Source organism: Ursus maritimus, unplaced genomic scaffold (genome assembly GCF_017311325.1).
Source record: "Ursus maritimus isolate PB19 unplaced genomic scaffold, ASM1731132v1 scaffold_7, whole genome shotgun sequence".
Taxonomy (NCBI): Eukaryota; Metazoa; Chordata; class Mammalia; order Carnivora; family Ursidae; genus Ursus; species Ursus maritimus.
The window spans coordinates 76801768-76816028 of NW_024426885.1; positions in this window are offsets into that span (position 1 = coordinate 76801768).

The window sequence follows — 14261 nt, forward strand, 5'->3', positions numbered from 1 at the left end:
AAAAAAAAAAAAGATTCCTTTGGCTCTTTGGGGTCTTTTGTGGTTCCATACAAATTTTAGGATTGTTTGTTCTAGTTCTGAGAAAAATGCTGGTGGTATTTTGATAGGGATTGCTTTAAATGTGTAGACTGCTTTTCGTAGTATAGACATTTTAACAATGTTTGTTCTTCCAATCCCTGAGTATCAAATCCTTTCCATTTCTTTGTGTCCTTTCAATTTCCTTCCTATGTGTTCTATAGTTTATAGAGTACAAATCTTTTACCTCTTGGGTTAGATTTATTCCTAGGTTATCTTACTGTTTTTGCTGCAATTGCAAATGGGATTATTTGATTTCTTTTCCTGCTGCTTCATTATTGGTGTGTAGAACTGCAACAGATTTCTGTACATTCTGTACATCCTGAAACTTTGATGAATTCATGTATTAGTTCTAGCAATTTTTTGTGGAGCCTTTCAGGTTCTGCACATAGAGTATCATGTCACCTGCAAATAGTGAAAGTTTGACTTTCTTCTTGATGTTTTGGATACCTTTTATTTCTTTTTGTTGTCTGACTGCTTAGACTAAGACTTCCAGTACTATCTTAAATAGTAATGGTAAGAGTAGACATCCCTGTATTGTTCCTGACTGTAGGGGAAAGGCTCTCAGTTTTCCCCATTGAGGATGATATTGGCTGTGGGTCTTCCATATATGGACTTTACAATGTTAGAGAATGTTCCTTCTATCCCTACTTTCTTTAGGGTTTTTATCAAGAATGGATGCTGTATTTTGTCAGGGTTTTTTTTTTTTTCTTTTTCTTTTCATCTATTGAGAGGATCATGTGGTTCTTATCCTTTCTTTTATTAATGTGGTGTATCACACTGATTGATTTGTGGATGTTGAACCACCCCTGCAGCCCAGGAATAAATCCCACTTGATTGTGGTGAGTGATTCTTTTACTGTACTGTTGGATTCGATTTGCTAGTATCTTGTTGAGAATTTTTGTACTAATGTTTCATCAGGGGTATTGGCCTGTAATTCTCCTTTCTAGTGGGGTCTTTGGTTTTGGAATCACAGTAATGCTGGCTTCATAGAATGAGTTTGGAAGTTTTCCTTCCATTTCTTTTTCTTTTTTTTTTTCTTTTTTCTCTTTTTTCTCTTTTTTTTTTTTTTTTTTTTTTTTTTTTTTTTGAGGGAGAGGGTGTTTGAGAAAAGGTATTAACTCTTCTTTGGATGTTTTGTAGAATTCTGCTGGGAAGCCATCTGGTCCAGGACTTTTGTTTGTTGGGAGATTTTTGATTCCTGATTCAATTTCTTTGCTGGTTATGGGTCTGTTCAGATTTTCTATTTCTTCCTGTTCCAGTTTTGGTAGTTTGTAAGTTTCTAGGAATTTGTCCATTTCTTCCAGATTGACCATTTTTTTGGCATATAATTTTTCATAGTACTCTCTTATAATTGTTTGTATTTCTGTGGTGTTGGTTGTGATCTCTCATCTTTCATTCATGGTTTTATCTATGTGGGTCCTTTCTCTTTTTGATAAGTCTGGCTAGAGTTTTATCAATTTTATTAATTCTTTCAAAGAACCAACTCTTAGTTTCTTTGATCTGTTCTACTGGTTTTTTGCTTCTATATCCTTTATTTCTGCTCTAATCTTTATTATTTCCCTTCTTCTGGCTTTAGGCTTTATTTGTTGTTCCTTTTCTAGCTCCTTTAGGTGTAAGGTTAGGTTGTGTATTCGAGACTTTTCTTCCTCTTGAAGTAGGCCTGTGTTGCAATGTACTTCCCTCTTGGGACTGCCTTTGCTGCATTGAAAATTTTTTTGACTGCCATGTTTTCATTTTCATTTGTTTCCATGTACTTTTTAAAACGTTTTCTTTAATTTCCTGGTAAACCCATTCATTCTTCAGTAGGACGTTCTTTAACCTCCATGTATTTGTGGTCTTTCCAAATTTTTTCTTGTGGTTGACTTCAAGTTTCATAGCACTGTGGTCTGGAAATAGAATGGTATGATCTCATTCTTTTTTGTACTTGTTGAGGGCTGATCTGTGACCCAGTATGTGATCTATTCTGGAGAATGTTCCATGTGCACTCGAAAATAATGTTTATTCTGCTGCTTTAGGATGAAATATTCTGACTATATCTGTTAAGTCCATCTAGTTCTGGGTGTCATACAAAGCCATAGTTTCCTTGTTGATTTTATGCTTAGATGATCTGCCCATTGCTATAAGTGGGGTGTTAAAGTCCCCAACTATTCCTGTATTATTATCTATGAGGTTTTTTTTATGTTTATTATTCCTTGATTTATATATTTGAGTCCTCCCACACTTGTGGGATAAATATGTACAATTGTCAGATCTTCTTGATGCATAGACCCCTTAATTATAATATGATGCCTTTCTTCATCTCTTGTTACAGTCTTTGGTTTAAAATCTAGTTTGTCTGATATAAGAATGGCTACTCCAGCTTTCTTTTGGTGTCCATTAATATGATGGTTCTCCATCTACTCACTTTCAATCTGCAAGTGTCTTTAGGTCTAAAATGGGTCTCTTGTAGGCAGCATATAGATGGGTCTTGTTTTTTCATCCATTCTGATATCCTATGTCTTTTGATTGCAGCATTCAGTCCATTTACATTCAGAGTGATTATTGAAAGATATAAATTTAGTGCCATTATGTTTCCTACAGAGTAGGTATTTCTGGTAATGTTCTCTGGTCCTTTCTAGTCTTTGTTGCTTTTGGTCTTTTTTTCTTTTTTTTTTTTTTCTTTTTCTCCACTCAAAGAGTCTCCCTTAATATTTCTTACAGAGCTGATTTAGTGGTCATGAACTCCTCTAGTTTTTGTTTGGAAACCTCTTTATCTCTCCTTCTGAATGACACCTTGCTGGATAAAGTAGTCTTAGTTGCATATTTTTCCCATTCAGTATGTTGAATATATCCTGTTACTCTCTTCTGGCCTGCCAGGTTTCTGTGGACAGATCTGTTAGGAATCTGATCTGTCTTCCCTTACAGGTTAAGGACTTTTTCCCCCTTGCTGGTTTCAGGATTCTTTCCTTGTCTGTGTATTTCATGAATTTGACTATGATATGCCTTGACAATGGCTGGCTTTTGTTGAATTTAATGGGAGTTCTCTGTGCTTCTTGGATTTTGATGTTTGTGTCCTTCCCTGGATTAGGGAAGTTTTTAAGCTATAATTTGCTCAAATAAACCTTCTGTCCCTTTTCTTTCTCTTCATCTTCTGGAACTCCTATGATATGAATGTTTTTCCATTTTAATAAGCTGCTGAGATCCCTAAATCTACCTACATGATCCATTACCTTTGTTTCCATCTTCTTTTCAGCTTCATTATTTTCCATAATTTTATCTTCTTTTTTTTAAAAGATTTTATTTATTTTATTTATTTGACAGAGATAGAGACAGCCAGCGACAGAGGGAACATAAGCAGGGGGAGTGGGAGAGGAAGAAGCAGGCTCACAGCAGAGGAGCCTGATGTGGGGCTTGATCCCATAATGCCGGGATCACGCCCTGAGCTGAAGGCAGATGCTTAACCGCTGTGCCACCCAGGCGCCCCTCATAATTTTATCTTCTGTGTCATTGATTTGTTCCTCTATTTTGTCCATCCTCGTTCTTATAGCATCCATTCAGGTTTCCGTTTTGGTTATAGCATTATTAATTTCAGCCTGACTAGATTTTAGTTCTTTTATCTCTGTAGTAAGGGACTCTCTAATGTCTTCTATGCTTTTTTCAAGCCCAGCTAGTACCCTTCTTATTGTTTTAAATTCTATTTCAGACATCTTACTTATATCTGTATTGATTAAATCTCTGGCCATCATTTTTTCCTTTCCTTCAGGGTGAATTCCTCTATCTTGTCATTTTGGAAGGGGGAAAAAAGCAACATAAAAGAAAAAAATTTCAAAAAAATTTGCATACATATATACAGGAAGCTAGATCCTAGGTGTGCGTTGGTCTGCTTGTTACAAGAAGCTTGATAGAAAAAAGGAAGAAAAGAAAAAGAAATGAAAAAAATTAAAAATCAAAGAATGTATAAAATATAATAATTTAAAAATTGCTCTATCTATATCCAAAACAAAAATAAAAAAACAAAAATAAACAGAAAAAACCCAAAGATGCTAGAACCTGTTTCCCTGGAGACCTGGAGCTTTTCAGCATTCTATGATTAGTAGACTTGGTGTGGGTGAGGAGTTTGTGCTAGTCTTCTGGGTGGAGATTCTCAGGAGGAATTGCCTTAGTGGAGATGCACCTGCAGGGCTCAAGGGGGCGGGGCTTGGTGTAGCAGCGCCATTCTCCACTTGGTGGTGCTGTTTAGCTCAGAGAGGTGGATTAAGCTGGTGGTCATGGGGGAGAAAATGGCTTCACTCAGTTCTCTCCTCCCTGGAGTGGAAAATTCATGCCAACCTCTTCAGGAAGCCCTCACAGCCTTGGAGACAATGACCCCTCCCGTGTCCCTGGTTTCTGTCAGATCTCTGAGGTCACCCTGTTTGTGTTGGAGCTGTCCACCTGCCAACCTGTAGTGCACTCCTGCGCTTTATCCCAGGTGCTGCTGTGTTTTAAAACACATTTCAGAAGCCCAGGGCAGAGATTGCACTGATCCTCTGGGGGAGGGTCTCCCTGCGCTGTGGCTGGTGCTGGCTTGTCCCAGGAGACAGTCCCATGAACTGCACAGCAGTTCCGAGTTTATGGTAAATTGCAACATATAGTCAGTGCCAGGGACTGCTGCCCTCAGCCAGTGTATTTTTTCCTATACCGGTGAGTTAGGCAGCTTGATGGTGCCTGCAGATGAGGCCTATCACCCAATGCATTCTAAGCAGGTGAACCACTTCTCAAGGTGTGATCCTGGAGATCCTCAGGCTGCCTGCGGCTGGGAATCTGCCCTGCTCTCCGACTGGAGCGCTGCTCAGATCTCTGCAATGTCTCAGACCTCTGCAACTTCAGACTCTGCTCCACTGTTTATAGAAAACTGACCCAATCGTAACCCTCTTCTTTTCCCCCATCAATGGTTTTGGGGGACAGTTTTCTTGTGCAGGCCTCTGCATGTGTTTTCACTCTCTCTCTTTCTTTTAACCTGTGCTTTCTCTCTCTCCTCCTTCTCTCTCGCTACTCCCTCCATGATCAGGGCTCTCTCCCCTGGGCAGCAACCGTGGCTTTTTCTTGGGTGTTCAGAGTAATTTGATATTTATCTAGCTGTGTTCTAGGGAGGAGGCAAGCTTAGTGTCACCGTACTCTCCCACCATCTTACTTACTAGATCATATGGTATTTCTAATTTTGATTTCTTGAGTAACCGCTATACTGTTTTCCACAATGGTTGCACCAATTGACATTCCCATCAACCGTGTATGAAAGTTCCCTTTTCTCCACATCTTTGCCAAAACGTATTTCTTGTCTTTGTGATAATAGCCATTCTGACAGATGTAAGGTAGTATTGTAGTTTTGATTTGTATTTCCCTGACGACTAGTGATGTCAAGCATCCTTATGTGTGTTTCCACCACCTGTATGTCTCCTTTGAGGAAAAATGTTTATTCAGGTCCTCATTTTTAATTGGATTGTTTGTTTCTGGTGTTGAATTGTATAAGTTCTTTATATATTCTGTATATAAACCTTCCAGAAATATAGCATTTGCAAATATCTTCTCTCTTTAGTAGGTTGCCTTTTTTTGTTTTGTTGATGGCTTCCTTTGCTGTGCAAAATCTTTTTTGTTTTGGTGTAGTGCCAATAGTTTATTTTTGCTTTTGTTTACTTTGTCTGAGGAAATATATCTAAAAAAGTGTTGCTAAGGCCAATGTCCAAGAGATTACTGCCTATGTTTTCTTTTAGGAGTTTTATAGTTTCAGGTCTCACATTTAGATTTTTAATCCATTCTGAGATTACTTTTGTGTATGGTGTAAGAAAGTGGTCCAGTTTCATTCTTTAGCATGTGGCTGTCCAGTTTTCCCTGCACCACTTATTGAAAAGACTCACTTTTTGTATATTCTTGCCTCCTTTGTTACAGATTAACTGACCATATAAGTGCTGGTTTATTTCTAGGCTTTCTATTCTGCTTCATCAATCTTTGTGTCTATTTTTGTGCCAGTACTATGCTGTTTTGATTACTACAGCTTTGTAGTATAGTTTGAAATCTAGGATTGTGATACCTCCAGCTTTGTTCCTCTCTCTCCAGATAGCTTTTGTTATTCAGAGTATTTTTGTGATTTCATACAAATTTTAGGATTTTGGTCTAGGTCTGGGAAAAATGCTGTTGGTAATTTGATAAGGATTGCATTGAATCCATAGATGTAGATTACCTTGCATAGTATGGATATTTTAACAATACTGGTTCTCCCAATCCATGAGAATAGAATGTCTTTCCATTTGTTTGTGTCGTCTTCAATTTCTTTCATCAATGCCTATGTTTGTCAGAGTAGCTCTTTCACCTCCTTAGTCAAATTTATTCCCAAGTACTTTATTCTTTTGGGTGCAGTTGTAAATGGGATTGTTGTCTTAATTTCTGTTTCTGCTACTTTGTTATTAGCGTGTAGCAGTGCAACAGTGTTCTCTATATTAATTTTGTCTCCTGCAACTTTACTGAATTCATTTATCAATTCCAGTAGTTTTCCGGTAGTCTTTAGGGTTTTCTATGTATAATATCATGTCATTCTGCAAATAATGACAGCTTTATCTCTTCTTTACCAATTTGGATGTCTTTTGTTTCTTCTCAGGTCACTATAGCTGGGACTTCCAGTGCTATATTGAATAAAAGTGAGAGTGGACATCCTTGTCTAATTCTTTTTTTTTTTTTTAAGATTTTATTTATTTATTCGACAGAGAGAGAGACAGCCAGCGAGAGAGGGAACACAAGCAGGGGGAGTGGGAGAGAAAGAAGCAGGCTCATAGCGGAAGAGCCTGATGTGGGGCTCGATCCCATAACACGGGGATCACGCTCTGAGCCGAAGGCAGACGCTTAACCGCTGTGCCACCCAGGCGCCCCCCTTGTCTTGTTCTTGATCTAGGGGAAAAGGCTCTTAGTGTTTCACCATTGAGTGTAATGTTCGCTGTGGGATTTTCATATATGGCTGGTATTATGTTGAGGTATATTCCCTCTAAACGCACTTTGTTAAGTGTTTTTATGAATGAATGTTGTATTTTGTCAAATGCTTTTTCTATTGAGATGTTCATATGGTTTTCATCATTTATTAATGTGGTATATCACATTGATTTACAAATATTGAACCATTTTTGCATATCTGGAATAAATTCTACTTCCTTGTGGAGAATGATTTTTTAGATGTATTGTTTAATGTGGTTTGTTAATGTTTTGTTGAGCATTTTTGCATCTATGTTCATCAGAGATATTGGTCTATAGTTCTCGTTTCTGGTTTTGGTATCAGGGTAATGCTGGCTTCATAGAATAAATTTGAAGTTTTCCTTCTATTTTTTGTAAAGCGTGAAAGGAATAGGATTAACTCTTCTTTAAATGTTTGGTAGAATTTACCTGTGAAGCCATGTATTCTTGGACTTCTGTTTGTTGGGAATTTTTTTATTACCGATTCAATTTTATTGCTGGAAATCTGCCTGTTCAAATTTTCTGTTTCTTCCTGATTCAGTTTTGGGAGGTTATACATTTCTAGAAATGTATCCATTGCTTCTAGTTTGTTCTGTATGTTGGCATATAATTTTTAATATTTTCTTGTAATCCTTTGTATTGCTTTGGTTTTTATTTCTACTCTGTCATTTCTGATTTTATTTATTGAGTCCTCTCTTTTTGATGATGAATCTGGCTAGAGGTTTATCAATTTTGTTAATCTTTTCAAAGAACCAGCTCTTATTTTCATTGATCTTTATATTTTGTTTTGTTTTTTGTTTCCTTACATGTTAGGTCGTGTGTGTGTGTGTGTGTGTGTGTGTGTGTGAGATGTTTGAGATTTTTCTTGTCTTCTGAGGTAGACCTGTATCACTATAAATGCCATTCTTAGAACAGCTTTTTCAACACCTCAAAGAATTTGTACAATTGTGACAAGAAAAAACTTCCTCTTCGATTTCTTGGTTGACCCACTCATTGTTTAGTAGTTTGTTTAGACTTCATGCATTTGTGTTATTTCTGTATTTTTCTTGTACTTGATTTCTAGTTTCATACTGTTGTGGTAGAAAAGAAATGCTTACTATGATTTCAGTCTTCTTAAATTTATCAAGAACTTGTTTTTTGGCCTAACATGTAATCTATCTTGGAGAATGTTCCAGGTACACTTGAAAAGAATGTTTATTCTGCTGTTTGGGGATAGAATGTTTTTTGTATATATATTAAGTCCATCTTATTTATGTGTCATTCAAAGCCATTGTTTCCTTTTTGATTTTCTGTCTGGATGATCTGTGCATTGATATAAGTGGGATGTTAAAGTTTCCTACTATTACTGTATTATTGCCAGTTTTTCTCTTTATATCTGTCAATATTTGCTTTATATACTTAGATGCTCCTATGTTGGGTGTGTGTGTAACTGTTTTATCCTCTTGTTGGCCCGATCCTTTCATCCTTATGTAATGCCCTTCTTTATCTTCATATAGTCTGTGTTTTAAAGCCCATTTTTGTATGATATAAGTACCACTGTCTCAGGTGGTTTTTTTTTTTTTTTCTCCTTTCTCCCATTAGCATGGAATATCTTTTTCCATCCCTTCACTTTCTATGTGTATGTGTCTTTAGGTCTGAAGTAAGTCTCTTGTAGGCAGAATATAGATGAGTCTTATGTTTTTATCCATTCTGTCACCTTATGCCTTTGATTAGAACTCATAGTTTGTTTACATTTAAAGTAATTATTGGTAAGTATATACTGATGGCCATTTTGGTCATTGTTTTCTTGTTGTTTTTATAGATCTCTGTTCCTTCTCTTGCTCTCTTCCTTGTGACTGATGGCTTTCTTTAGTGTTATGCTTGCATTTCTTCCTCTTTATTTTTTTGTGGATGTTCTATAGACTTTTGATTTGTGGTTGCCACAAGGTTCATATATAACATCCTATGTATCAAGCAGTCTAATTTAAGTTGGTAGTTGCTGAAGTTAGAACACATTCTAAAAGCACTACTTTTTTACACCTGTCACATTTTATGCATATAATAGTTTATATCTTTTTATTTTGTGTATCCCTTAACTAATTATTTTAGACACAATTGATACTTTTGTCTCGTAATGTTCACATTTAGTAGTAATTGATCTGTTACCTTTACTATATATTCGCTTTTACTAATGAAATGTTTTTCTTTCGTTATATTCTTATTTCAGATATGGCCTTTTCTTTTTTGCTGAAAGAATTACCTTATATATTTCTTATAAGGCTGATTTATTGCTGATGAATTTCTTTAACTTTTGTTTATCTGGGAAAGTATCTTTCCTCAATTCTGAATGGTAACCTTGCTGGCTAGAATAGTCTTGCTTGCAGTGTTTTTCCTTTCAGAACTTTGAATATATTATGCCAGCTCCTTTGGGATTGCAAAGTTTCTGTTAAAAAAAATCAGCTGATAGCTTTATGGAGTTTTTCTTGTGTGTAACTAAATTCTTTTGCTGCTTTAAGACTCCTTTAAGTTTTTCCACTTTAGTTATCATGTGCCTTGGTGTGGTTATCCTTGGATTCGATCTTTTTAGGTTTTTGTGCTTCGTGGAGCTGGAGGTCTATTCCCTCCCCCAGATGAGGGGAGTTTTCAGCTATTGTTTCTTCAAAGAAATTTTCTGACCATTTCTTCTCCTTTGGGGACCCTTATAATATGAATATTACTATATTTGATGTTGTCCTAGAGACTTCTTAACCTACCCCCATTTTTTAAAAATCTTTTTTGTTTTTGCAGCTCAGCTTAGATGATTTCCAGCACACCACCTGCCAGATGGCTAATCTATTCTGCATCCTCTAATCTGCTTGATTTCCTCTCATGTGTTTTTCATTTCAGCTATTGTATTCTCCAGCTTTGATTGGTTCTTCTAATATTATCTCCTTGTTCAAGTTCTTGCTGCATTCATCCACTCTGCTCAAGTCCAGTGAGCATCTTTTGAGCACTACTTTGAAATCTTTTTCAGATAGATTGCTTATCTCCATTTTACTTAGTTCTTTTTTGGGGGGGAGTTGTCTTATTTTTTTGTTTGGAACATATTCCCCTGTTTCCTTGTTTTGTCTGTCTGTGTTTATATGTATTACGTAGGTCAGCAATGCCTCCTGGTCCATAACATAGTAACCTTATGTAGAAAGTGTCCTTTGGGGTGCAGTAGCTGAGTCCCCTCTGGTCACCAGCAACAGGTGCTCCAGGGGTGTTTCCTGTGTATGCTGCATACATTCTCCTATTGTGACTGGGCAGTGCTGGTGGGCAGGGTTGGCTCTCAGCCCAGCTGCCATCAATGGTCTGCTGCAACTACTGTGTGCACATTGGTGCAGGACTGGCCCCAGGCATGGCTGGCTGAGAGGTCTGGCTACACTTACTGTGGACATGCTAGTGGGCGGAGTTAGACCCTGGTGCAGATGGTTGAGAGGCCTGCCTGCATCCACTTGGGGTATGCTGGTCAGGGGAGTGCCCTCCCCTCCCTGGGGCAGGAATCACTTTGGAGAAGCAACAGTCTCATCTGGGGCTGCCTGCTGAGTGGCAGGAAGGTAGTTGCTTTGATAAAAGGTGAAAGATTTATATGCTCTGGAGAGAAACCAGAGTATTGGAAGGTAGTTGCTTTGGGAAGATGCTGGTCCTAACTGAGGCTGCTTGCTGCTAGGTGTGGTAGGCTGGAAGCTGCTTTGGTGGGGAAGCTGCCAGGGTGGGTGGGTGGGTTGGGTAGGGTGGCCCACAAGGGAATGTCAAGGTGGGGCAAGCAGAGCTAACAAAGTAGATGGAGAGCTACAGAACTGGTTCCCATCAGTGTCAGTCTAGGTAGGCTGAGCAAAAGCAAGAAAAATGGCACCCCAGAGCACTTCAGTTCCTAAGGAAACGTCCTACAAATTGTTGTCTCTCTGCAAACACCTAAAATTAGTTAATCTCCTTCATGTATAACCCTGGTGTTTTCACCTGCTGCTTCTGTGCCGGGTCTCAGAGTAATACAGTGTGCTGGACCTTTTACGAGGGGAAACTCCATGCTCTAAAGTTCTGCAGTTCTCCTGGGGTTAAGCCTCACTGATTTTCAAAGCTAGACATAATGGGGGCTCATCTTCCTGGTGCAGATCTCTAGGGCTGGGATGTTTGATGTGGGGCTTGATACCTCACTTTTCAGGAAGAACCTCTGTGCCTGTAATATCTTTCAGAAGGGGATTTGGGTCCCAACTGTGACTCTGCCCTCCTATCCTCCTCAGTGTAGATTTTTCTTTACATTTTTAGATGGGGAAGATCTATTCTGCTAGTCTTCAGGGTGTTTTCAAAGTGAGTTGCACTCTATTTAGTTGCAGCCTTGGTGTGTCTGTGGGAGGAGGTGATTTCCCGGTCCTCCTACTCTGCCATCTTTCCAAGCTCCCAGTGGGGCTTTCAGAAGGTCGTTATGCCAGTGCTGAGATCTGAACAACTTGAGCGAGTCATGGAAAAGTGGGGAGATAGAACAAAGCCCTGCGTACAACTGAAAGTGATTGTGAATTGTTGGAAGCCAGGCAAGTGGTTGAAGACCTAGCACTGATTTTTAAAGAACCCGGAAGCTAGCTTTATTAAGGGGTTTGGTCAAATCCTTAGGTCATCCAGGAGCCATTGAAAGGAGCTAGGAATTCCAAGATAAAATTGTCAGTTTTTTGAAAGCCCAATTGGACCTCAATAAGGAGAATAGATTGGAGGGGGATGTGGTTTGGAGGAATGAAGATTTTTTAAAAATGCTTGAAATGAAATTTTTACACGTGAAAAAATTAATTTTACACGTGAGGAAAAAGGGCAAACATTAGTAATGCTCCCTTGAACTCAGAGGCACAGACCAAGAAGCAGCATGAAGTTCATAACTTTTGGTATATTATATATTTTTATTTGTTATATGCTTCAACTTTTTAAAGTAAATTTATGTAAACTCTGCAAACATACAATTTGATGTGTTCATAAAGTGAACATACCTATGAAATTAAACTGGCACCCAGGAAAGAGCCCCTTTTATTCCTTTCTGGTCACTGTTCGGTCCAAATTTAACCACTATCTCAACTTCTATCTTTATGGATATTTTCAGTTAATTTTTCTCCAAAAAAATGAGCTACCACATACCAAGAATGTTGCACATCCAAAGAACTTAAAAAAAAAACCTTCAAATATAATCTGGTTTGATGATTTTTAAAAACATTAAAAATTAACCGTAGGATAGTTTCTTGCAATGAAATGTCACACACATCTCCCATACATAGAAGAGATATCAGCAATTCTCTGATTGAATCAGAATCAGAAATTTGGAGCCTATGGAGCTTATCCACTGCCTTTCCTCTTTAACATACATATTGCCCCCCTATTTTTCTCCCTGTTTCATCCTGGTGGCCTCTGAGACATCCTTTCTACATGCTGAGATTCTGTGGAAAACTCAGCTTGAAACCATTGATTCATTGTAAGCCCTTCCTTTCGAACAGGTGTTGGCAAACTTTTCTGGAAAGGGCTACACAGTAAATGTTTTAGGTTTTAACTGCCATACTGTCTCTTTCCCTACTCAGCTGTTGTGCTGCTGTAGACAATAGATGGTGGTGGTGGTCTAGTAAAACTATTTACAGAAACAGGCTGTGGGCTGAATATGTCCCGTGGATGGTAGTTTGCCAACCCCTGCTTTTGAAAAATCAGGAAAGGGAAGCTCAAAAAGGTAAAATAACTTAGAATTGCAGCGTTTTATTATTAAAAGGAACTTAATAGCTGTCTCGTAGAAACAGAAATCAAAGCCATTGCAATTCCTGTTAATTTACAAAGCAATTTGTGGCACGCGTAACCTAGCAAAAAGTTACGCATATGATATCATAATTGTAGTGAAGATCCTATTTTGTTTCCATTTCAACGTGTTTTTATTAATAAAACTCTCAGCTTCTCATCCCTTTCCAAGAATCTTGAAGAATCACACTCTCCCTAGGAATTGTTAAGCCCCTCAATCCTATGACAAACATAATTTTCACTTGGGTTCTTTTGCTTCTCACACCACTAACCCTAGTGCTTCTAAATTTGAGTCTTCACTCAAGTGGCCCAAGTAACTACTGCACCAATTTTAGATGGTTTGGGTTCTGAGCACTTTCCCTCCCCATTACCCTGTTAAAATGGATCTTTAATATGTTAGGCTTAAGGTAGCTTCTGTGAAAGAACTAGACATTTGAGAGAACTCCTCAGAGTTTCATTGCAGTTCCTTTGTTCTTCATTCAACCTAAAGACATTCTGTTACCTTCTACCTGAGTGTGGGTTATTTATATTGTCTAATTTCCACACAGAAGCGAGGGCAGGCCTTGGCTTTCTTTCATGCATGCTGGTTGATTCAGTCAGAATGGGCAAGGCTATGCTGCTGAAAAAGGTAATCAAAACCTTCGTGGTTCCCCACAGCAATATACTCCACTCTAGAGCCCTTGTGGGTTGGCTGGGGGCACTGCTCCTCCTCACCGCAGCCCCTCATTCTGCTTCTGAAGCTGACAGGGAAGCCACTGGTGAGAATTGCCCATCACAGCAGTCTAGGGAAAAGATGTGTTAAAGCAAGAACAGGCTCTTAATGCCTTGAAGTGGCAGGGTCGCCTTTTAATGGCCCAAGCAAGTTAAAAGGCTAAACCTGGCTTTGATGGCTCAGGGAATTCCTAGGGATGGAAATAGGACCTTGGCAAACTGCAGTCAAAACCCCCTATATGCAACTGATGAATCACTAAATTCTGCTCCTGAAACTAATAATATAAAAACAAAATTAAATAAAAAATAAAATAAAAAATAAAAAAACTAAAAGATGCTAAGCAAGGCTGTGGTCTCATCCGGAATCAGCTTCTGCTGATCCCACAGAGAGCTCTGGAGCATGAAGTGTATCACAAAGTGGAGCTCATCTGGACTTTTGCACCCCCAAGTCAGCCAGTCAATGTCTGTGGGCATCCCAAGTTGGGAGAGGAAGGTATAATCTTTCACGTGGGCTCCCTTTTGTCTGAGGGCAACTTTCCAGAGAGGGGGCAGCTGTGAGCCGTTAGCAGCCATCATTCACACAAGCTGGGGGCAGGTGTGCTGGTACAATACAAGGGACCAATGGAGTCCCTTACAGGTGAAGCCTTCATTTGAAGTCAGCTATGTTCTTCTTCATGCTGCTGAATTTATTTGGAACAGAGAGGTTACAAGAGGATGTTCTCTAAGAGGATGCTCACTATTTCTCAAGCTCAACCCGTATACAG